Source organism: Eriocheir sinensis, chromosome 13 (genome assembly GCF_024679095.1).
Source record: "Eriocheir sinensis breed Jianghai 21 chromosome 13, ASM2467909v1, whole genome shotgun sequence".
Taxonomy (NCBI): domain Eukaryota; kingdom Metazoa; phylum Arthropoda; class Malacostraca; order Decapoda; family Varunidae; genus Eriocheir; species Eriocheir sinensis.
Genome location: NC_066521.1, coordinates 11767323 through 11791730, shown reverse-complemented (window position 1 = coordinate 11791730; position 24408 = coordinate 11767323). Strand labels below are relative to the sequence as shown.

Genomic DNA, 24408 nt, shown 5'->3' with positions numbered 1-24408 from the left:
ATGCTCTAATTTCTCCCCTCTCCCAGCTCTAATTTCACCCCTTCCTTACCTCTTCAACCCTCCATACTGACACTTTACTCTCCCTTCTCTTGCTGACATCATTGGTGTTTCCCCCACCCTATGGACAACCCTTTCACTTCCTCTCTTTTTCTCATTATTATTACTATCATTGATGGTGGTGATGGTGGTGGCGGTGGGTTTTTTCCCGTTGGTAACACTGATTTATTATTGAGTGGATGGCTTAATATGGAAGGCATAAGAGGGGAGGGAATGTGTGGGGAAGGAGGGGGTGAACGACCACGTGTTACTAGATTCATTTCCATTCTCTCTCTCTCTCTCATGCAGTTCCATTTCTTTTTTTCCTCTTGCTGTGATCCTCCCATTTAATTTGAGTGAGAGAGAGAGAGAGAGAGAGAGAGAGAGAGAGAGAGAGAGAGAGAGAGAGAGGAGGAGGAGGGGGTGAGGACAGCCGGAAACTAAGCAGAGAACTTGTATGGAAATTATAGTGAAGGTCTCCCATTAGTCACGGGGATGTGTGTGTGTGTGTGTGTGTGTGTGTGTGTGTGTGTGTGTGTGTGAGAGAGAGAGAGAGAGAGAGAGAGAGAGAGAGAGAGAGAGAGAGAATATTCTCATTATTATCTAACCAAGCATTGCGTGGTCACCGACTGGGAAAACGGATCATGACACGGAAAACGTAAAATCATCATATAGATTAGGAAAATACTCAAATTCTTAATTAAATGAGAAAACAAGGATACCTAGCGATTCTGGGTTATAATTCATTATAATATAATTCATTATAAAGGAAAACGAAAATGAATACCTAACTTCTTAAAATGTACATCAATAATTTCAATGCATATCCCATGAAAAGTAATATCATTTCAATCTCTGTGTCGACGAATATTGCGAGAGGGGGGATGGCCGACTGTTTGTGTATAAATTATTAATGCATTCTTATCCCTTCATTTGTATCACGGACACACGCACGGTGCTTAGCGAGCGGCACGAACAGGCAGTCGCTGGTTACGTGCAACGGCGCCGCGGTGCTGGTGTGCTGTTGATGATGGGGGTGGTAATGGTGTGCTTGTGGCGGCGATTTCTCCGCTTGACACACCGCTGGCTGAGCACCTCATCACGCTGCCTAAGACTGGCCTTCAACGCCGCCTCTTGCACAACGGCAGGGGTGGGAGGGGGGTTCATCCATTCCCCGTCCGTCCCGGCAAAAGGGCAAGGTGCAAATGACAACTTTTTCTGCACCACTCTTTCTTCTCCCGTTCACCGTTACTAAATTTGCAACCAGGAGCGATAGTTTTGGTGGCTCTTCGCAAATGCGCGACACACGCACATAATAAACTGTACACTTGTTTGTTTGATTAGTTGGTTAATTTTCCATGTTTTTGAGCCTAGGGAGTCTGACATTTTACAGGTGACGGCCAGCAGGCAGATAACCCCTTTTCTACCTCAGCTCAACGCATATAAACTCCCTATACTCGTTTCTTTACATGTCTGTTTATTTCATTGGTTAATTTTCTATGATTTTGAGCCTGGGGAGTCTGGCAACACTGTCCAGGTGACGTCCAGCAGGAAGGCAACCCCCTTTCTGCTTCGGCTCAGCAGGTTTAACTCTCGCCAGCTGATTTCACCGAGTCACTGCTCAGCGCCAATGGACCTTTAGATCGCATCACTTCGAGTTTCCTCAGCTTTCACTGCGTTACTCTTGAGTGGAGGGCACGGAGAGGCGAAGGGCGCGGCCACAAGAGTCCGGGAGGGGAGGAGAGAGGTGTGGAGTGGGGGAGGGGTGTGGAGAGGTTGAGGTATGCAGTAGGACACAACCAACCTCCGCCTGCCTGCCCTCTCTCCTTCCCCCGCGGCCAACATCTGCCACCAGCGCCGCCTCGCCCTTCACAGCTAAAGGCGTCCCTCTCCGCACTTTAATCAGGGCGACGCTAACACGACACAGCACGGTCCATCGCACTAACACGAGTCACTTTAGCCAGGCGGGGAGAGGGCAGGGGAGAAAGATGAAGAGCGGCAGGACTTTACACCGCCGGCCGCCGCTCAACTGCCTCGCTGACCCACACACCGATTGTGTTCGTGTGGCGGCGGTGGCGGGGCAGCCTCATGCACGATGCTGCCCCTACTTTCAGCCCCTACCCTGCCCTCTACCGGTCATATCATGCTCTCCTTTTGCACGGAATATCTGCAGGGGAATACCTCAGGCCAGCTAGAGCTTAGTATGAGGTGCAAAGAGCGATGAGAACCGAGGAAAAGAGAAGGCAAAGTGAGGCCTGGATCACTTCCCGCATCGACATCACTGGGAGGGCGGGCGCGCTAGTGGGAGGAGTTTTTCTTTTCCCATGACAGACGACGAACACGGTTGATGCCTGGCGCACAGGGCAGCGCCTCTAAAAAGGACTCGCCCAGGATGATCGAGGACTGGGTAGGAGTCTTAACACCCTGGGGCACGCCGGGAAAGGGACGCAGGTGTAAAGGGTGAGCATGTGTTTAGACGCTGCCAGAGAGACGCCCAAAGAACGCTTTTAATTCTACACCTCCAGGTAGTGTGTGTGTGTGTGTGTGTGTAGAACTTTAAAGTCCCCCTCACCACAACACAACTCCACCCACCCTCTCTCTGTCTTCCCTCTGATCCATTCAACCCAACTCGGTCCCCCAATGAAAAACAGTTAACTTTTTTTTTCTTTTTTTCTCATTTCACTCCAGCAGTGTGGCCCGCCTTCAGACCCAAAGGAACATGACCTCTCTTTCACTGGGGTGCCCTGATGGTGATGGTGGTGGTGAGGTTTGTCGCACTAACCGGCAGCTCCACCATTCTTCTTCAGGACACCAGAGTTCGTTCACCACCGGCGCCGCCACCACCACCATCACTACGCTGTTCACCACCACCACTACCTCCAGCACCGATACCATCACCGATCACCACCATCATTACCTCCCCGCTCACCACCACCACCACGACCACCTCTACATACCAACGTGCAACACTTTCCCTACCAGCAACACCACCGTTCAACATCACCACCACCACCACTACTACAACAACTACTACTACTCCTACTGGTTCAGGATCGAATGTAACAATACGAAAGCACCAACTTCACGAACACACACACACACACACACACACACACACACGAACTAATTAAGCAAAAGATCACAGGTTCTCCATTAACATACGCTGTCGAACAGGAAATTGGACCTAGCGGGTCTGGTGGTCGTGTTATACCAATTACAGTTTGTTCTTTTTTTCCTGTTTCAATTTGCTTATTTGTGCTGCGTCCCCGATCAAGTCTTCCTTCTACCGAGGGCAAAGTAATTACTGTGACATTCGTATAACGGTTGACATTTAATATTATTATCATCATCATCATTCTTTTCCTCCTCTTCATCATCATCTCGACTACCACTACTACTTCATTCATTATTTGTATTATTATTATTACTACTACTTTTATTGATTTCACAGTAGTAGTAGTAGTTGTGAAAGGATATGAGAGAATATACCGCTCACAACGCAACTCTAATAGATGGAGGCCCGTTTAAAAAAAAAAAAAAGTAATAGTAGTAGTAGTAGTAGTAGTAGTAGTAGTAGTAGTAGCGGTAGTAGTAGTAGTAGTGATAGTAGTAGTCCTCGTCCGCTATTACACCTGACCTTAATTACACGAGGTTGACGGAGGTGTACTTCAGGTAAGACAGCTCGGCCAGGTAGCAACTATACACCACGATCACACAACTGTTGCTTACACTTAAAATTCAGAGTACCGCTTCACGACAGCTGTTGGGAGACTATGATCCGGCACACACACACACACACACACACTCAGAAGTCAATTCTCGCGCTGACGACGTGAACATCTATCGTCTACCTCTGTATTTTCCTTATCATTTTCTTTATTTTATTTGTTCGTTTATTTAAGGTATGAGGATTCAGACCAAGAGCATACATAAATAAAAACGCCCACAATATACTACTAAAATAGAGGAAATTCACTAGTTATAGAAAGATAAGAATGCTATGAGAAACAGTATGAGAACAGCAGTAAGGTACATAAGAATGAAAAAAGAGATAGGAAGATAAATGACGAATGTATGACGAGGAAAAAAAATCGCAAAGTATGAACCAAAACATAAAAGGAAGAGAGGTAGGACCAAATATAAAAAGAACAAGGAATAAAATAATAATGAAAAAAGAGAGAAATCGGATGGTAGAAAACAGTGGACGTTTTAGCAAGGTATCGAAAACAACATGAAGAGGCAGATTAACAGGAGATAGGCGAGAAATGTAAGAAGAGAGAAAGCATAAAGAAAAAGAATGAAAAAAAAGTAGGAGGCAGAAAACCGTGAACGCAATATTATAGCGTCAGCAGCCGAGTAAAGAGAGGAGATTAGAAAAATAAACGAGAAAGGTAAGAAGAGAGAAAGCAGAAAGCACACGAACATCTAAAAATAAGAGAACTATGAAGGAAAAAAAAGTGAACGCAATACCATAGTGTTAACAACAGAATAAAGAGGCAGGAAAATAGAAAGCTAAACGAGAAAGGTAAAAAGAGAGAAAAAAAGAACACAGGAGCAATATATCATAGAAAGATAAATATGAAGATAAAAAAAGATAAACAGGGAATGCAGTAGTAAGGTGTCAACTACAGAAGGAAGAGACAAGAAAATAGAAAGATAAATGAGAAAAATAAAAAGAGAAAACAAAAAACACAGGAACATCGTATTATAAAAGAGATATCATATGAAGATGAAAATACAAGTGAACTCAGTAGCAAGATGTTAAGAATAGTAGGAAAACAGAAAAAAATAGGAAAATATATTACAGGGATAGAAAGAAAAAGAAAATAGTGGACACAGCAATAAGGTAAAAGGGAAAATAGAAACCAGTGAACGCAAAATAAATGATCAAGGTGTGAACAAAGCTAAAATAAAAAGGAAAAAAAAATACATTACAAGGATAGAGGGAAAAAATAAAATAGGACCCAGGAGAGAGAGAGAGAGAGAGAGAGAGAGAGAGAGAGAGAGAGAGAGAGAGAGAGAGAGCATAAGTAAATAGAAAACAGTGAAGGCAATAGGAAGACGTGAACAACAGTGTGAAGAGGCAGGAAAATGGGACGATGGGCCGCATAACTAAACATTTCGTCGCCCAAGTTCACATATTTGACAAGGCTTTCGTAGGAGTTGTGGGCATTTCCAGAAGTAGTTTTATGACCCTGGTGGTAGTTTGCCCCTTCTTCTGTACCGTGAACCTAAAGAAACACTCATTAGAACCCAACTGACCCCCTCTTTGACCTTTGGAAATACTGATGTGAGAAGGGAAAGTGTCTTATGATACTGAGCAGAGGTACTACGGGCCGCATTACTAAACATTTCGTCGCCCAAGTTCACATATTTGACAAGGCTTTCGTACGACTTTTGGGGATTTCCAGAAGTAGTTTGGCCCTTCTTCTGTACCGTGAACCTCAAGAAACACTCATTAGAACTCAATTAATCCCCGCTTTGACCTTTAGAAATACTGATGTGAGAAGCGAAAGTGACTTATAATACCGACCGATATATTACAAGGAAAGAAAGAAGAAAAGAATGACAATAGCAAGGTATGAAAACATAAGAATGAAAAAATAGGAAGGAAGAAAGCAGTGAAGGTAGTAGCAACAACAGTACGAGGAGAAGGATGATACATTACAAGGATAAAAAAAAAAAAAAAAAAAAAAAAAAAAAAAACGAAACGCGAGGGCCCAGTAGCCAGGCATCGGGTTGGTCCATCGCGTGTGAGATGATCCCCAGGTAACCTTCACTCTCACGCTGATTAGGTCCCTACAGGTAGACTTCCTCGGGCAAATTTTTTTCTTTTTTTTTCTCTCTTTTGTTACTAAGGACCGGAATGAACTCGTGTCCTTTGTGCTGTCCCGGTGGGTGGGGCCGCGCCGGAAGAAAGGAAGAGGAGAAATATAAGGAAAATAATAAGGGATAGAGTGAAAAAATATAAAAAAATAAAAAGGGTTGGGTTGGGCGGCGCCGGGAAAAAAAATAACGAAAACAAAATAATAAAATAAATGATAAACGAAATAGATAAAAAGTAAGAAGAGACAGAAGAATGACAAAAAAAAAAATAATGATAGATAAGTATATATATATATATATATATATATATATATATATATATATATATATATATATATATATATATATATATATATATATATAGATATATATATATATATATATATATAGAGAGAGAGAGAGAGAGAGAGAGAGAGAGAGAGAGAGAGAGAGAGAGAGAGAGAGAGAGAGAGAGAGAGAGAGAGAGAGAGAGAGAGAGAGAACTAGAGCAAGAAAATTGCAGGCAATCTACATTGGGGGGGGGGGAGTACGTCTCTGGGACTTAAACTTTGTCAAGGTCGACCGCGAAAGATCAAGACACCTTTATGCAAACTGACCTTTATCATTAGACCCGTATTCTTCGCTTTCGGGTCTCACAGCAAATATTTTCAAAGGGCAGAGAGGAGATTAGTCGGGTGAGCCATAACTATTACCAAAAAACACTAATGATTAACTATTTTAACGATAACTATATATGAAGGCAGTTATTGGGGTCGAGGAGGCAGTTTTGGGATCGGAAATTGGCAAACACAGGAGGCTGAGTACGACAATCTAGCAACGCTGACCCCTCTTTCGGACACCTCTTTGGATTCTTTTTACCCGGTAGCAGCGACGGGCCAAATTTGGGCTTTATCGTGTAGCAGCGACAGACCAAATTTGTGCCATGATTTTAACCCCCCAAAATAGATGATGCATAAACTGATCAGAAATGCTTTGACATATATTATGAAATGGTTTGTGTGAGTGATGATTTTTTCTCATTTTTCTCGCTTAGAGGGACCATTAAGAAACATGACCCTCGCTGCTACCGGGTTTAGGAGCAGTGAGTAGAGGGCTTTTTTATTATTGTTTCCTTTTTTGTGCCCTTGAGCTGTCTCCTTTGTAAAAAAAAAAAAAAAAAAAAAAAAAACTTCATACGAGCAAACAAGAGATCAATACGAAGCAGCCAACCATCGTTTTTTTCTTCTTCTTTTCACTGCAACAAACCTTTCAGAATTTCAACCTTCGTCATGGGATCGACTGCGTGGGAAGAAGAGCCTCCACGTAAAGTGACATTTGACTTTCGGAATATTTCGTTTCGGTAATAATACCATTTTATGAGCTTAAGTTCCGCGTATTTTTTTCAACTTTATCCCTTAATCTGCTTCCTCTGCTGCAATAAAAGAAGCAATGTATCTAAACTTTGGAAATTTGATGAAAAAACTATCAATATTACCGTCCTGCCACGATATAAAATGCGAGGTCATCAAGTCATTCATCTGCTATGGAAACACACTACCTCGCTGTCTAGATGATGATGGAAAAAAAAAGAAGCGTTCGAATATTCGCTAGAGAACACATATAACGCAACAGGAAATATGGGAAGGAAGGAGAAACAAAAATAAAATAAAAGTATTTGAACATTCACTACACAACACAGTTCATTCACATTCACCAACCAGAACATGACGACACACCAAGAATGAAGGACAAAGACAGCAAACAGGAAGATTCCAGCGACACAATCAACAGCACGGGAAGAAGAGGAGAGAGGGAGGGGCAGATAAAGTACTTGAATATTCATTGCGCAACACAACTCCTAATCAACATCCACAACATGAAACACAAAGACAATACACAAGAAGGTCCAGTAACACACACACAAAAAAAACGCAACACAGAAGACGAGAGGGAGGCAGGGACAAATAGAATAGTTGAATTTTGCCTGCACATCACAACTCCTAATCAACATCCACAACATGAAACACAAAGACAATACACAAGAAGGCTCAGTAACACACACAAAAAAAACGCAACACAGAAGACGAGAGGGAGGCAGGGACAGATAGAATAGCTGAATTTTGCCTGCACGTCACAACTCCTAATCAACATCCACAACATGAAACACAAAGACAATACACAAGAAGGCTCCAGCAAAACACACACACACACACACACACACACACTTCTAATCAACACAAAGAATGGAGGACAAAGACAACAACACAAACAACACCAAGCAGAAGGAAAGGAAGGACAGACAGACAAAAAAGCACTTGAATATTCACTACGCAACACAACTCCTCATCAACACTCACAGCATGAAACACGATGAATGGATGACTAAAACAGTGCACAAGAAGACTCCAGAAACACATACAACACAGAGAAGAGATGGCTAAAGAAAGCACTTGAACGTTTACTAAAGAACACAACTCCCTCACGTCAATACTCACAACATGAAATACAAAAAAAATAGATGACAGAGAACGTAGACAAAACTATAGCAACACAAGACGAAGAGAAGAAGGAAGGGACACACAGCAACACAAGACGAAGAGAAGGAGGAAGGGACACACAGCAACAGAACACGAAGAGAAGGAGGAAGGGACACACAGCAACACAAGACGAAGAGAAGGAGAAAGGGACACACAGCAACACAAGACGAAGAGAAGGAGGAAGGGACACACAGCAACACAAGACGAAGAGAAGGAGGAAGGGACACACAGCAACACAAGACGAAGAGAAGGAGGAAGGGACACACAGCAACACAAGATGAAGAGAAGGAGGAAGGGACAGACAGCAACACAAGACGAAGAGAAGGAGGAAGGGACACACAGCAACACAAGACGAAGAGAAGGAGGAAGGGACACACAGCAACACAAGACGAAGAGAAGGAGGAAGGGACACACAGCAACACAAGACGAAGAGAAGGAGAAAGGGACACACAGCAACACAAGACGAAGAGAAGGAGGAAGGGACAGACAGCAACACAAGACGAAGAGGAGGAGGAAGGGACAACCAGCAACACAAGACGAAGAGAAGGAGAAAGGGACACACAGCAACACAAGGCGAAGAGAAGGAGGAAGGGACAGACAGCAACACAAGGCGAAGAGAAGGAGGAAGGGACAGACAGCAACACAAGGCGAAGAGAAGGAGGAAGGGACAGACAGCAACACAAGACGAAGAGAAGGAGGAAGGGACACACAGCAACACAAGACGAAGAGAAGGAGGAAGGGACACACAGCAACACAAGACGAAGAGAAGGAGGAAGGGACAGACAGCAACACAAGGCGAAGAGAAGGAGGAAGGGACAGACAGCAACACAAGACGAAGAGAAGGAGGAAGGGACACACAGCAACACAAGACGAAGAGAAGGAGAAAGGGACACACAGCAACACAAGACGAAGAGAAGGAGGAAGGGACACACAGCAACACAAGACGAAGAGAAGGAGGAAGGGACACACAGCAACACAAGACGAAGAGAAGGAGGAAGGGACACACAGCAACACAACACGAAGAGGAGGAAGGAACAGAGAGGTAAAGAAAATCCAAAACATTAGCTAAGCAACACATTCTCATTCATTCCGCATCAACACCCAGAGCACGAAAGGGAGGACAAAACTCACCACATAGAAGACTTCAGCAACGCAACAAAGAAGAGAAGGAAGGAGACAGGGACGGATAAAGAAAGAAGAGTACTTGTATATTCCCTTAGCCACACAACTCTTTCACATCACCATGAAACACACTGAGTAGAGGACAAAAAGAAAGTATGAAGACCAGAATCCTCCACTCAGACCAAACAAAAGGAGCAGAGTTGTTATTCCTGGTATACTTCCTTCCTCGTCTTTACTTTCACTCGTTGTGTCTGGCACGAGTATAGGCTGCCTGGCTACCGACAACACACAACCTGACTAAGCAACCAAGGGGAAGGGAAGAGAAGGGAAGTGATAGGAGAAGAGATTTGGAGAAGAGTGATCGACCTGTCCTAGAAAGAGAGAAAGGGATAGATGTAGATAAATAGATAGCTAGATAAAAAATAAAGAAATAAAGTTGTCCTGGAGAAAGGGATAGATTTTGGTAGAGATACAAGTAAATACAGACAGATGGATACATAGATAGATAGATAGATAGAGAGAGAGAGAGAGAGAGAGAGAGAGAGAGAGAGAGAGAGAGAGAGAGAGAGAGAGAGAGAGAGAGAGAGAGAGAGAGAGAGAGAGAGAGAGAGAGTCACTGAGGCATGTCAGGAAAGAGAAAGTGAATATGTATGTCAATTCGTGATGTTAATAGAAAGAAATGAAAGTGAAAGAAACAGAAAAGGAAAAAAAAGGAAGAGAAAGTATTGATCTGTCCTGCAGGAGAAAAAAGGAAACAAAGTAAATTCAAGGAAAAAAAATATATAAACAGATTCTTTACAAGGGGTCGCGAAGGTCACGTGGGGGAAAGTAACAAAGACCAGCTGACCTGACCTCGTGACTTGACCTTTTCAACTCCTAATCCTCTTAATGGTTCTCCTTCTCTTCCTCCTTCTCCTCCCCTACTCCTTTCCTTTCCTCGTTCTCCTCCCCCTTCCTCCATTATTTTTCTCCTCATATGACTCAGCTTATCCTTAGACCCCTCCCCCTCTCCCTCTCTCTCTTTTCTTCTTTTTTTCTTTATTTTTACATCTTACATACTGCAATCTCTCTCTCTCTCTCTCTCGACCTGACCTGTGTAAAAAAAGCTTATCATCTCCCCCTCCTCATCTTTTAATTAGTCTCCCTTCCCTCCCTCCCCACTTTTCCCTCCACCCTCACCTGACCCCCTTGCCTCCCCCGCACTTTCCCTTTCTCCTCTCCTCCTGACCTCCTCCGCCTCACCGATCCTCCACTTCACCCTGTCTCCTTTGTCTTCTCTCCCTCTCCTTCCATCCATGTCCATACCCTTATCTTACCTTGTTCCACCCCAAACACATTACTCTTCTACTTCCTATCTTCCACTCAGATATGCCCCACCTCTGTCCTTTCTCCTACACTCTGATTTCCTCTTAACATGGCTCTAACGTTACCCATTTAATCCTTTCCTAATCTTCTTCCTTTTCCAAAACACACACTAATATTATTTCTCTATATCCCACTCAGACATCCTTTCTCTCTTCCCTTCTTTCTCCTATACTCAAATTTCCTCTTAACATAGCTCTAACGTTACCCATTTAATCCTTTCCTTATCTTCTTCCTCTTCGAAAACACACACTACTCCTCTATTTCTCTATCTCCCACTCGACCTGCCCTTCTTTCTTCTACACTCGAATTTCCTTTAACATATCTCTAACGTTACTGTACCCACGCCCATATCATCCTTTCTTTATCTACTTCCTCCTTCAAAAGTCACATTCTACTCTCCCATTCTCCTTTTCTCCACTCCAGCATACCCTTCCTCTCTCCATCCTCTCCCTAAACTCAGATTCCCTCTCTACATACCTCTAACGTTACTGAATCTACACTCATATGATCCTTTCCTTTTCTTCTTCCTCATCCAACTCACATTCTACTCAGCTATTTCCCTTTACTCCACACATACTTACCCTCCCTCTCTCCATCCTCTCCCTACACTCAGATTTCCTTCCCTACATTCCTCTAACGTTACCGTATCAACACTCATATGATCCTTTCCTTTTCTTCTTCCTCATCCAACTCACACTCAACTTAGCTATTTCCCTTTTACTCCACATATACTTTCCCTCCCTCTCTCCATCTTCTCCCTACACTCTAAGATTCCACGTCACTGTATCTACGACCGTATGATCTTTTCCTTCTCTTCTTCCTCATTCAACTCACACTCAACTCTATTTCCCTTTTACTCCACACATACTTACCCTCCCTCTCTCTACATTCCTCTAACGTTACTAAATCTACGGTCATACTAAAGTGTTTCCCAGATCACTCTCCTTCCCCTCCCCCTCTTCCAAAAACACACAAAATTCTCTCGTTTCCCTATCACTTTCACACTCCCTCTCACCATCTCCATTTCCTCTGCATTATCTCTCATACCAGTTCTGTTTCCTGCGCATCCTGTCTCCCCTAAAACAAACATTATATTCCCTCATTTCCATTCGCCCACTCAAACCCAACGCACCACCACACACACACACACATCCTGTCTGCCCCCTGATTCATCGACGTTCCTAAGAAGTTACTGAATCTATACCCATAAGGAAGTGTGGCCTGTCTTTTCTTTCTCTCCCACTCTAAAACAAACACTGACTCTAGTATCTCACTCTCCATCCAGCCTTACCCTTTCCTCTATCTATACCCTGATTCATCGACGTTCCTAAGAAGTTACTGAATCTATACCCATAAGAAGGTGTGGCCTGTCCTTACCTCCTCTCCCACCCCCAAAACAAACACTGACTCTCACTCTCCATCCACTCTTACCCTTTCCCCTTTATCTTTACCCTGATTCTTCGACGTTCCTCGAAGATCACTGCACCTATACCCAAATCAAGGTGTTGCCCGTGCCCCTCCCTTCCCCTCTCCCACACCCAAAACAAACACACTCCTCTCACACTCTCCATTCGCCATCTTATTAAACTCAAAATCCACCCTCACGTCCTCTGTCCATACCCTAATCCATCCACGTTCCTCGGAGATTACTGCACCTATACCCATATCAAGGTGTTGCCAGTACCCTTTCCTTCTACACCCAAAACAAAGGGCCATATTCTTAACATTTCAGCACCCAAGCACACAAAATCCACAGGGCTTTCAAAATCCACCCTCACGTCCTCTGTATATACCATGAGTCATCCACGTTCCTCGGAGATTAATGCATCTATAACCATATCAAGGTGTTGCCAGTAACCTTTCCTTCTACACCCAAAACAAAGGGCTATATTCTTAAAAAATTCAGCACCCAAGCACACACATTTCACAAGGCTTTCATAGGAGTTTTGGGTCTTTCCATGGATAGTTGTATAACCCTGGTGGTAGTCTGACAAGGCCACTGTATACCATGAAAGTGAAATGGTTGATGTGAGAGGTGGAAACATCGAAGAACACCGACCAAGCACTCTACTCTTCTACTCCCCATTCGCCCCTTCAACGTAACATCCCCGTTGGCAGATTATCGTACTCGGAGCCTCGTATTTACCGGTTTCTGAGCCATAGGAAAAATCCAAAAACACCGATAATTAACGATTTTAACGATAACTATATATGACGGCAGATAGTGGGGTCGAGGAGACAGTTTTTGGGTCGGAAATCGGCAAACATAGGAGGCTGAGTACGATAATCTGGCAACGTGAGTACGACAATCTGGCAACGTGAGTACGACAATCTGGCAACATGAGTACGACAATCTGGCAACGTGAGTACGACAATCTGGCAACGCAACACCCCATCACACACTCCCTCCCTCCGCACCCACACTCCCCAACGTTCGTCTTAGCTGATGCAAAGGTCTTTATCTTGGATCAGGGAAGGGAAGCGGCAATAAGAGAGACCCATAAACAGAGGAGGTAAAAGTTTAAAATCAATAATGAGGTTTAGGAGTGTTGGTTCAGGCTGAGGAGAGAGGGAGTGGAGGAGGAGGAGGAGGAGGAGGAAGGAGATGAACGTTATTGGTTACATGGATCGGTTATTTAGGTATTTATTTGTCTGTTTATTTGTCCAAGGAGGATAATAATTAAATAACACTGCTTCATTAGTCTCTCTCTCTCTCTCTCTCTCTCTCTCTCTCTCTCTCTCTCTTGGGGTTTGTGTGACCGAATAATGCTAAACAACTTTGTAATGTTTTTCTGATTATATATTTTATCATCCTTCCTTCCTTCCTTCCTCTCTCTCTCTCTCTCTCTTGGGGTTTGTGTGACCGGGTAATGCTAAACAACTTTGTAATGTTTTTCTGATTATATATTTTATCATCCTTCCTTCCTCTCTCTCTCTCTCTCTCTCTCTCTCTCGGGGAGGAAGCGCCACACCTCAACCACTTATGAGTCACGGATATGAAGTGAGTGACCAACGCGATGAGTCACGCAACATCAGAACACACTCACCGCACCCACCAAGCAAGCGGTCGTCTCTCTCTCTCTCTCTCTCTCTCTCTCTCTCTTGTGGTGGGTGTAACCGGATGCTGCTGTGCTTGGACTTCGTAATGTTTTCTGTTTATATTTATCATCATCATTATTATAACTACGACCTTTACTCTCTCTCTCTCTCTCTCTCTCTCTCTCTCTCTCTGGCAGCGAGACAAAAACACGAGGCAAGAGCTAATCCCTGACATTAATTAGCCTAATCAACGTTGAGGATCAGAAGAAGAGACGCCTTTTCAATTGACACGATTACGTTTTTCAGAAGTTTCCCAATCAAGAGAGAAAGAGGCAGCAGGAAACAATTGTAAGCTGATTTTTTTAACCCGGGCGAGTCAGAGGAATAGAAGAAGAAAAGGACGTTAGAGCATAATGAAACACGAGAAAAAAAGAATATAGGTTTGAGCAAAATGAAAAAAAAAGAATGTTAGAGCAAGGTGAAAAAAAAAGAGGAATGACAGCAAAATGAAAAACGAAAAAAAAGAACGTTTGAGCAAAATGAAAACAACAACAAAAGGAATAACAGGAAAGTGAAAAACGAAAAAAAAGTTAGAGCAAAATGAAAACAACAACATAAAAGGAATGACAGCAAAGTGAAAAACGAAAAAAAAAAAGTGTTAGAGCAAAATGAAGAACAACGAAAAAGGAATGACAGCAAAGTGAAAAATGAATAAAAAAAGAATGTTAGAGCAAAGTGAAAAACAACAACAAAAAAGGAATGACAGCAAAGTGAAAAAAAAAAAAAAAAAAAAATCTTAGAGAAAAATGAAGAATAACGAAAACGGAATTCAGCAAAGTGAAAAATGAATAAAAAAGGAATCTTAGAGAAAAATGAAAAACAACAATGAAAAAGGAATGACAGCAAAGTGAAAAATGAATAAAAAAAGAATCTTAGAGAAAAATGAAAAATAACGAAAAGGGAATGACAGCAAAGTGGAAAAAAAAAAAGAATCTTAGAGAAAACTGAAAAAGTGTTAGCGCAAAAGGAAAATAAAGAACAACGAAAAAAGAATGACATCAGAGTGAAGAGCGAAAAAAAAAAAAAGAATGTTCGGAAGAAAAAGCGAAGTGAAAAAAAAAAATAAAGAAAAAAGTCAGAGCAAAATGGAAAACGATAAAAAAAATATGTAAGAGTAAAATGAAAGAACAAAGGAATATATACAGTATACACACACACACACACACAAAAAAAAAAAAAAAAAAAAAAAAAAAACACGCGAAAGCAATTAATTAAAGTTTCTACAGCGCAATTTTTTCAAACTGTATATACGGAAACACTAATATATTACTGCACACGCTGAACAACAACAAAGTAATTAAGCCCAGCGTGACAAGGACTGATACTAAACGAGGAAAAAATGGACAACAAAGGACGAAGCGCGATATTACTGAATCACGAAGCGGATCTTTTTTAAACAGTATAAAAAATTTAATAAAAAAAATCCTATTAAGACACATTAAAATAATCTCGGCCAAGGGATTTAATGACTTCACAAAGAAATAATATGAACTAAACGAAGAAGAAACACGAAACCACTGAATTAACAATGAAATGTCCTTGTTCAAATGCGTAAGTTTTTATATTTTCCCATTAATAAGCACTAAAAATTATAAATGAAGCGAAACAATGACTCAATAGCAAGGAAATAACAAAAATCAAAGGTGAAAACACAATGTCGCTGAATTAAGAATAGAATGTCCATATTTAACAGCGAAAGCTTGGACATTTTCTCATTCGTATGCGCTAAAAATATACAGTCAGATCAATGAAGCGAAACAATGACTTTACAACAAGGAAATAACAGAGACAAAGGTGAAAACACAATGTCGCTGAATTAAGAACAGAATTCCTATATTTAACAGCGAAAGCTTGGACATTTTTCCCTTCGTAAGCGCCAAAAATATATACAGTCAGATCAATGAAGCGAGACAATGACTCTATAGCAGGGAAATAACAGAACTCAAAGGTGAAAACACAATGTCGCTGAATTAAGAATAGAATGCCCATATTGTACAGCGAAAGCTTTGTCATTTTCCCATTCATAAGCACTAAAAATATATACAGTCAGATCAATGAAGCGAGACAATGACTCAATAGCAAGGAAATAACAGAACTCAAAGGTGAAAACACAATGTCGCTGAATTAAGAATAGAATGTCCATATTTAACAGCGAAAGCTTGGACATTTTTCCCTTCATACGCGCTAAAAATATATAGTCAGATCAGTGAAGTGAAACAATGACAATAAAAGGAAGTAACAGAAAATAAAGGTGAAAAGCCAGTGTCGCTGAATAAGAATAGAATTTCCATATTTACCAGCATGAACTTGACATCTTCCCATTCGTATGCGCTAAAAATATATAAAGTCAGATCAGTGAAGCGACACAATGACCCTAGCAAGGAAATAACAGAATATGAAGGGAAAAAAATGTCATTGGATTATGAACCGAATTTCCATATTTGACAGCGAAAGCTTGGACATTTTCCCTTTCATAATCACTAAAAATATATAAAATCAGATCAATGAAGCGACACAATGACTTTATATCAAGGAAATAACTGAATATAAATTACGAAATACGAGATCGCTGAAATAAGAGTTTAGCAATTATCTTTCATTACATTCAAGCGTGACAAGAACTCTATTATTGACTCGAGAACAGAAAATAAGGGAAAAAAAAACATGATATCACTGCATTAATAATTTACGGTAATTTTGTTTTAAATCCGTGTAAACTTTTTTCTATTAATGAACTATGAAAAGAATAACAAACTAATTACATCCAGGCGTGACAAGAGCTCTATTAACGAGGAGAGAATAGAAAATAAAAGGACCAAACACGATATAATTAAATGAGGGATATTTTTTAGCGGCGTGAACTTTGAAATTTCCGAATTCATATTCACTAAAAATATTTATCACACATTTCAGTCAAGCGATACGAATACTCTATTAACAAAGGAATATTAGAAAATTAAGATGAAACACGATGTAACAGAATGACGAATCAAATTTCTTTTTTACAATTAAGCTTTGAAATCCCCACATTCGTGTTCACTAAAAAATATAAAATAATTTCAGCCTTGCGAAACGAAGAATATAGAGAGAATCGAGAATAAACCATGAAACAATGTAAACTGAATGATGAATTAAATTTTCGTTATAAACTTCGAAATTACAGAGTTCGTATTCACTAACAAATATATAATCGTTTCAGCGTAGCAAAACTAAGATTCAATTAACAGAAAAATAATGATAAAAAGAATAAAGGTTGAGACACGAAATAACTGAATGAGGAACAAAACTTTCCTTATATACAACGCAAACTTTATATTCACTAAAAAAAATATATAAAATCATTTCAGTCTAGCGATGCGAAGACTCTATTAGCAAAGGAATAAAATAAAATAAAGGATGAAACATGAGACACTGAATGAGGAATGAAATGTTCTCTTTTTATAACAACGTGAACTTTCAAATTCTCTCATTCGCATCCACTAAAAAATATAAAATAAGTTCAGCCCAGCGAGATGAAGACTATAAAAAAGAGGATAGAGAATAAAGAAGGAAACAATGTAACTGAATAAGGAATCAAATCTCGCTTTATACACAACGCAAACCATAAAATTCTCTCATTCCTATCCACTATATATATAAAAAAAAAAAAAAAAAAAAAAAAAAAAAAAAATCATCATCAAATATTTCAGCCTAGCGATACGTGGACTCTATTAACAAAGGAATAATAGAAAATAAACAATGAAATGCGAAATGACTGAATGAGGAATCAAATGTTCTGTTTTAACTGTCAACTTTGAAATATTCTCTCATTCGCATCCACTAAAAAATATGAAATAAGTTCAGCCTAGCGAGATGAAGACTATAAAAGAGAGAACAGAGAATAAAGGATGAAACAATGTAACTGAATAAGGAATCAAATTTCGTATTCTACACAACTTAAACTTTAAAATTCTGTCATTCATATTCACTATAAAAAAAATCATCAAATATTTCAGCTAACAAAGGAAAAATAGAAAATAAACGATGAAATACGAAATAACTGAATGAGAAATCAAATGTTCTTTTTTACCTGTCAAACTTGAAATTCTCTCATTCGCATTCACTAAAAATATAAAACCATTTCGGCCACGTTGGATGAGGACTCGACGGAAAGAATAGAAAATACAGGAGAAAACGCGATATCAGAGCTCTGGGCACCGAATATTCGTTTCACACAGCGTACACTCTGAAATTGCCTCATTCGCATCCACTAAATAAACATTAAGGTTGGTATCAAGAGACACTTTGGCTTTTCACATCACCTATTTCTAAAGGTCAAAGAGGGGGTCAGTTGAGCTCCAGTGAGTGTTTCTTTAGGTTCACAGTACATAAGAAGGGTCAAACTACCACCAGGGTCATAAAACTACCCTTGGAAATGTGCCAAACTCCTACGAAAGCCTTGTCAAATATGTTAACTCGGGCGACAAAATGTTTAGTAATACGACTCTTTGTAAATCTTTTCAGTGAAGCGAGACAAAGCGCCAATCAAGCAAAAAACAACGAAAAAAAGTGAATTAGTAATCTTTTTTTTCTCTTCAAACATCGTAAGCTTATAATTATTCCCATTCCATCTACATTTACTTACAGCGAGCAGAACAATAGACAAACAAGCAAGTAAAACGCAGCCCACGTGAAAAAAGACAAGCAAACGAGAAAGGGTGAGTTGTGAATCTTTTTTCTCTTCCAACAGTGTATACTTGTAACTCCTCCCATTTCATTTACTTTTACTTACCGTGGACAGAACAACATACTAAACAAAAGCTATAGTGATACGCTGTCCACATGAAAAAAGACCAGCAAACGAGAAAGAGTGAACTGCGAATCTTTTTTTCTCTTCCAACAGTGTAATACTTGTAACAACTCCCATTACTTTCACTTACCGTGGTCAGAACAACACACAAAACAAAAGCTAGTGATACGCTGTCCACATGAAAAAAAGACAAACAAGCGAGAAACATGAAATCAGTGAACCAGGAATCAATTTTTCTCTTCAAACATCGTAAACTATGTAACTTTCCCCATTTTTTTCTCCCTTTCACAGCGGAGACAAATCAACGGCAAAACAATATACAAAATGAAAACATGAAAAAAGACAAACAAGCGAGAAACATGAAATCAGTGAACCAGGAATCAATTTTTCTCTTCAAACATCGCAAACTTATATAACTTTTTCCATTCTTTTTTTCTCCCTTTCACAGCGGAGAAAGATCAACGGCAGAATAATATAGTACAAAATGAAAACTCGTGACACGCTTCCTCAACGAAAAAAAGAAAGATAGAAAGGATTTGAAAAGAAAAATCCTCATATAAAAAAGACAGTAAGATCTGAAAGGAGATATGCTGCCCTCACACAAAAAGGAGAAAGGAGATCGAAAAGAGAAAACACCCAGAACAAGAAAAGAAAGCAAAGAAAATCCGAAACGAGAGAGATCAGTTTGGGTTGAGCAGCGTCTAGAAACTCTCCTCTGCACCAAGAACCACAAAATCACTTCACGCAGGCGAGACAAGAACCAACAGACCAGGGAACAAGAGAATACAAACAGAGGTAACATGATATCGGTAAACAGAGTAACAGGCGGAATTTCAACACGAGTCAACATGAACATTACCGTAACCTCTTCCGCTACGTCGCTCACCCTCGCTTCCTCGTCGACCTTCACTAACAGAAACAAAACATCGAGGTAGTAGGTAACGCCGTCGACAACAAACAATGCAAAATAGAAAGAGTATCAAGCACCGTTGCCAGATTGTCGTACTCTCCCTCCTCTGTTTGCCGATTTCCGACCCCAAAACTGCTTTCATCACCCAAATAACTGCTTTCTTACATGGTTATCGTTAAAATGGTTAATTATTGGTGTTTTTGGCAATAGCTATGGCTCAGAAACCGGTAAATACGCGGCTCTGAGTACGATAATCTGGCAACCGTGAACACGATATCGGTCAACAGAGTAACAGCAGCATTTCAACACGAGTCAACATGAACATTACCGTAACCTCTTCCGCTGCGTCGCTCACCCTCCCTCCCTCGTCTACCTTCACTAAAAATATTCTTTATGTCTTCTTTCATTTATTGTGTATTCTGGAGTCTATATTTTTCCTTTCCTTCCCTTTCTTACCTTCTCTTTAATCCTTTTCTCTTCTCGTATAGTCGTTTCAAATCATTTTCTTCTTATTATTAATGAATGTTGTATGTAGTGTTGGTTTGGCTTATTCTTTATGTCTTCTGGCATTTATTGTGTCTTCCGGAGTCTATATTTTTCCTTTTCTTCCCTTCTCCTTAACAGAAACAAAACATCGAGGTAGGCAACGCCGACCACAATAAACAATGCAAAATAGAAAGAAGAGTATCAACGCGTAACTCCACATCTATTCTATCTGTCTTATCCCAACTATCTATTCTCAAACGCTTCCGCCTCTCGCATCCACTGTTTTCAAAGGCCGAAGAGGAGATTAATTGGGTTCTAATGCGTGTGTCTTTAGGTTCATGGTTACAGATGGGGCAAACTAACACCAGGGCCATAAAATCACACTGGAAATGCCCAAAACTCCGACGAAAGCCTTGTCAAATACGTGTGTACTTGGTCGCCGAAGTGTTTACAAATATGACTGAGATTTCACACGCGTCGATCCTCACTCAAGACTTGACAGCAAAGTAATATCATGAAGGAAAAAAAAAAAATCACAAAAAAGGTTAAAACTGTGGGTTCTGAGAGGACGAACTAAGTTTTTTTTTCTCTTCTCAAGACGATTTTTTCTTGACAACAAATATGAAAAGAAAATACGGAAAAACAAGCATAGGAGAGAGAGAGAGAGAGAGAGAGAGAGAGAGAGAGAGAGAGAGAGAGAGAGAGAGAGAAAAGGATAAAAATGTAGGATTCGGGATGACGAACAAACCTTTTTCTCAAGACGATTCTTTATTGTTCTGTTCAAGATTAGATGAGAAAGCAACACCGTGAGGGAAAAAAAATACAAGCACGCATAAGACGAGAGAAAAAAAAAGAAGCTAAAAGTGATGGATTAATGAACGAGTGAAGAGATTTTTTATGCGTTTGACATTTCCGACGATTTTTTTCTTGACAACAAATATGAAAAACAACAACAACGGAAAAAAACAAGCATAGGAGAGAGAGAGAGAGAGAGAGAGAGAGAGAGAGAGAGAGAGAGAGAGAGAGAGAGAGAGAGAGAGAGAGAGAGAGAGAGAGGATAAAAATGTAGGATCCGGGAAGACGAACAAAGATTTTTCTCAAGACGAAGATTTTTTATGCGAATGACATTTCCATAATCACTCAACTCTCCACGCCGTATAAAAAAGAGCCACATAAAAACAAGCAAGACTAAAATAAGAAGTAATGGATCACTGAGCAGATGAATATAAGTTTTTTCCCTTTACTTTCCTCCTCTTCCTCTTCTTCTTTTTGCACTTTCCACTATTATTCTTCCTCTTCCTGGTCATGCGCTCTCTCCACTTCTTCTTTTTATCTTTTTTCCTCCGTGATAGTTTTACTCCTGACAGTCTATAAAACAAAACGACGAAAAAATATAAACAACAAAAAACATACAAACACCAGCAAGTCTAAAATAATAGTGAGGGATTATTGACCACTAGAAAAAAAACTGATGAGATGAGATTTTTGCGTTAGTTTTATAGTAATTTTCTCTATAATATAAAACAAAACGACGAAAATAAAACAATAAAAAACATACAAACACCAGCAAGTCTAAAATAAAAGTGAGGGATCATTGACCACTAAAAAAAAAAAAAAAATGATGAGATGAGATTTTTGCGATAGTTTTATAGTAATCTCTCTCTCTCTCTCTCTCTCTCTCTCTCTCTCTCTCTCTCTCTCTCTCTCTCTCTCTCATGACTATTATTATTTTCGAGTATTTCAACGTCGCAAGACAATAAAAAAAAAAGAGTAACCGAAGCGAAACATCAGTAAACAAATGAGTAACGTTTTTACTTATAACACGAAAGCTCTCTCTCTCTCTCTCCAACAAGACAGTAACATAACCGGAAGCACCCAGAGCCACGGAGTTAAATGTTAATAGGTTACTAAACAAAGCACAACAAAGCGATCAGAGCGCAGAGAACAGAGACGCACTAACAAAAGCATCATCATCATCATCATTAGCATCAGCAGCAGCAACGGGACCATTTTCAGAGCTAACATTTCCGTCTTTTTTTTTTTACTCTCTTGGTTCTGCCTCAATGCCGACTCAACTGCCTCCTCCTCCTCCTCTTCTTCTTCTTCTTCATCCTCCTTATGCACTTTCTACTTCTCTTCCTCCTCCTCATTCTCTCTCTTTTACTTTCCTCCTCTTCTCCTTCTTTATTCATTTTCCACTATCCTTCCTCCTTCCTTTACTTTTCTCCTCTTTTTCCCCTACTTCTTCCTCTTTATGCACTTTTCCCTTCTCTTACTTCTCTTCATTCTCTTCCCTTTACTTTCCTCCTCTTCCTCTTCATACTCTTTTCCCTCCCTCCTCTTCAATCTCTTCCCTTTACTTTCCTCCTCTTCCTCTTCTTCTTTATGCACTTTCCACTATTATTCCTCCTCTTCATTCTCTTCCCTTCTCCTCTTCTTCCTCTTCCTCTTCATGCACTCTCCACTTCTCTTCCTCCTCTTCATTTTCTTTCCTCCTCATTGTTTTTTTCTCCTTCTCACCTTCCCCTCATCTTCCTAACTCATTTTTTCCTCCTCTTATTATCCACGCCTTCCTACTTCCTCTTCCTCCTCTTCATTTTCTTTCCTCATTATTTCTTTCTCCTTCCTATTTCCCTTCCTCCACCTTCCCCTCATTTCTTCCTCCTCTTATTATCCACGCCTTCCTATTTCCTCTTCTTCCACTTTTCATCTTCCAACTCTCCACGTCTTCCTCCTCCACTTGCTCTTATTGCACTCCCTTTTCCCTCTTCCCTTCCTCCTCCTCCTCCTCGCCACACCTAATTTACAACAAAGACTGATGAGGAGTGACGGACCCTCCCTCCTCCTCCTCGTCTTCATCTTCCTTCCTTTCTTTGCAGGTTTTTCCTCTTAATTACGCGGGAAAACATGATTGAACTCGTTTTTCCGGGCGTGTTTTTCAAGCCGCCGCGGAGGAGAAAAACGCGGTGAACTAATTGGATTGGAAGTGAAGGGGTGAGGGGGTGATGAGATGAAAGGAATGGGGGTTATGTAGTGATGGGGAAACTTGAATTAGGTCATGAAGGGGTTAAAAGAAGGGGTGATGGGAGGGGATGAAGAGTGAGATATTGAAGGGATAGGGAAGGGGGTGATTTGAAGTGAAGTAGGGCGTTAAGATTGATGATAACAGATGATGAGTGTATTAGAATCGAGGGGATGATGAGGTTGAGGGGGAAAGGAGTGATAGATGGAGGTGGCGTAGGGCGAGATGGTGAACGGAAGGGAAGGGGAGGGGAAGGGGTAATCAGATGAAGGGAAGGAAGGGATGTTGTGATTGATGACAAGAGGTGATGGGTGTGTTAAAATCTAGGTGATGAAGGGGTTAAAAAAGGGGTATTTTGATGGGAAGTAAGGAGGACTACGTTTAATAAGGGGGTATTTTTTTATATATTTTTTTAGTGTCTTGGTGATAGAGTAACAAGCTGGTGATGATGGGTATATGTGAGAAGATGATGGGACTTGACATATTAAAAAAAAATGACTATGATGGGAACAGGTGAAGGAGTGATGGGGTCTAACATGAATAAAAAAAAAGTGATGGAGGTGACAGAATGGTGACGGAAGGGAGGGTGAAGAGTGATGGGGTGCAGCAGGTAAGAAAGTGATGAGGCGTGAAGGGCAAGAGTGCTGAGGGGGACAGGCAAAAGGGTAATGGGTATGACAGGCTAATGAGTGATGGGCGGGCGGTGACGGAGGACGCAAGTAATGGAGATAAATTAGGTGATGTTACAACTTCAAGAGGATTTAATTTCTCACCATTTTCACAACACCAAGTTCAGGACGATTCTCCTCCAGAAATTGACCTCTCTTTCGGCCACTTCTTTTGATTCTTTTTTAGGAGCAGCGAGTAGCGGGCTTTATTTTTATTATTGTTTCCCTTTTTTGTTCCCTTGAGCTCTGTTGTTGTAAAAGAAAAAAAAAATACCCAGACATCTTTCTTATATCATTAACAATACATTAATTCTAACCCTGAGGCAGCTTGTACTTTTTATTCAAGCTCATCCATTAAGCCGTCCAACTTCCTAATGCAAAAGTGATCCAGCATCTTCATTCTTTCATCCACTTACTGGCAAACTTCCTCCGTCTAGTAATTTATAAGTTTTACCCAAGCCAATCCCTCATGCTGTCCAACTTCCTAATACAAGACTTATTCAGTACCTTCAATCTGCCATCCCTTTCACTGACATTTTTTTTCCTTCGTTTGCAGTTCCTTTTCCCTA

At 40.6% G+C, this 24408-nt stretch overlaps 1 protein-coding gene across 8 annotated transcripts in view; it reads right to left on the bottom strand.

Annotated features, from left to right (window-relative positions):
- The window catches only part of LOC126997979 (protein numb-like), a 115858-nt gene that overhangs the window by 26062 nt on the left and 65388 nt on the right, over positions 1–24408 (bottom strand). For 5 of the 8 annotated variants that reach the window (XM_050859240.1, XM_050859245.1, XM_050859243.1 and 2 more), the window contains exon 1: positions 1983–2101. The exons of the other annotated variants lie outside the window; for them this stretch is intronic. The gene's annotated coding sequence lies outside the window, so the exon portion shown is untranslated. Of the gene's footprint in view, positions 1–1982; positions 2102–24408 lie in introns of those variants that run through there. 8 annotated transcript variants of the gene reach the window in all.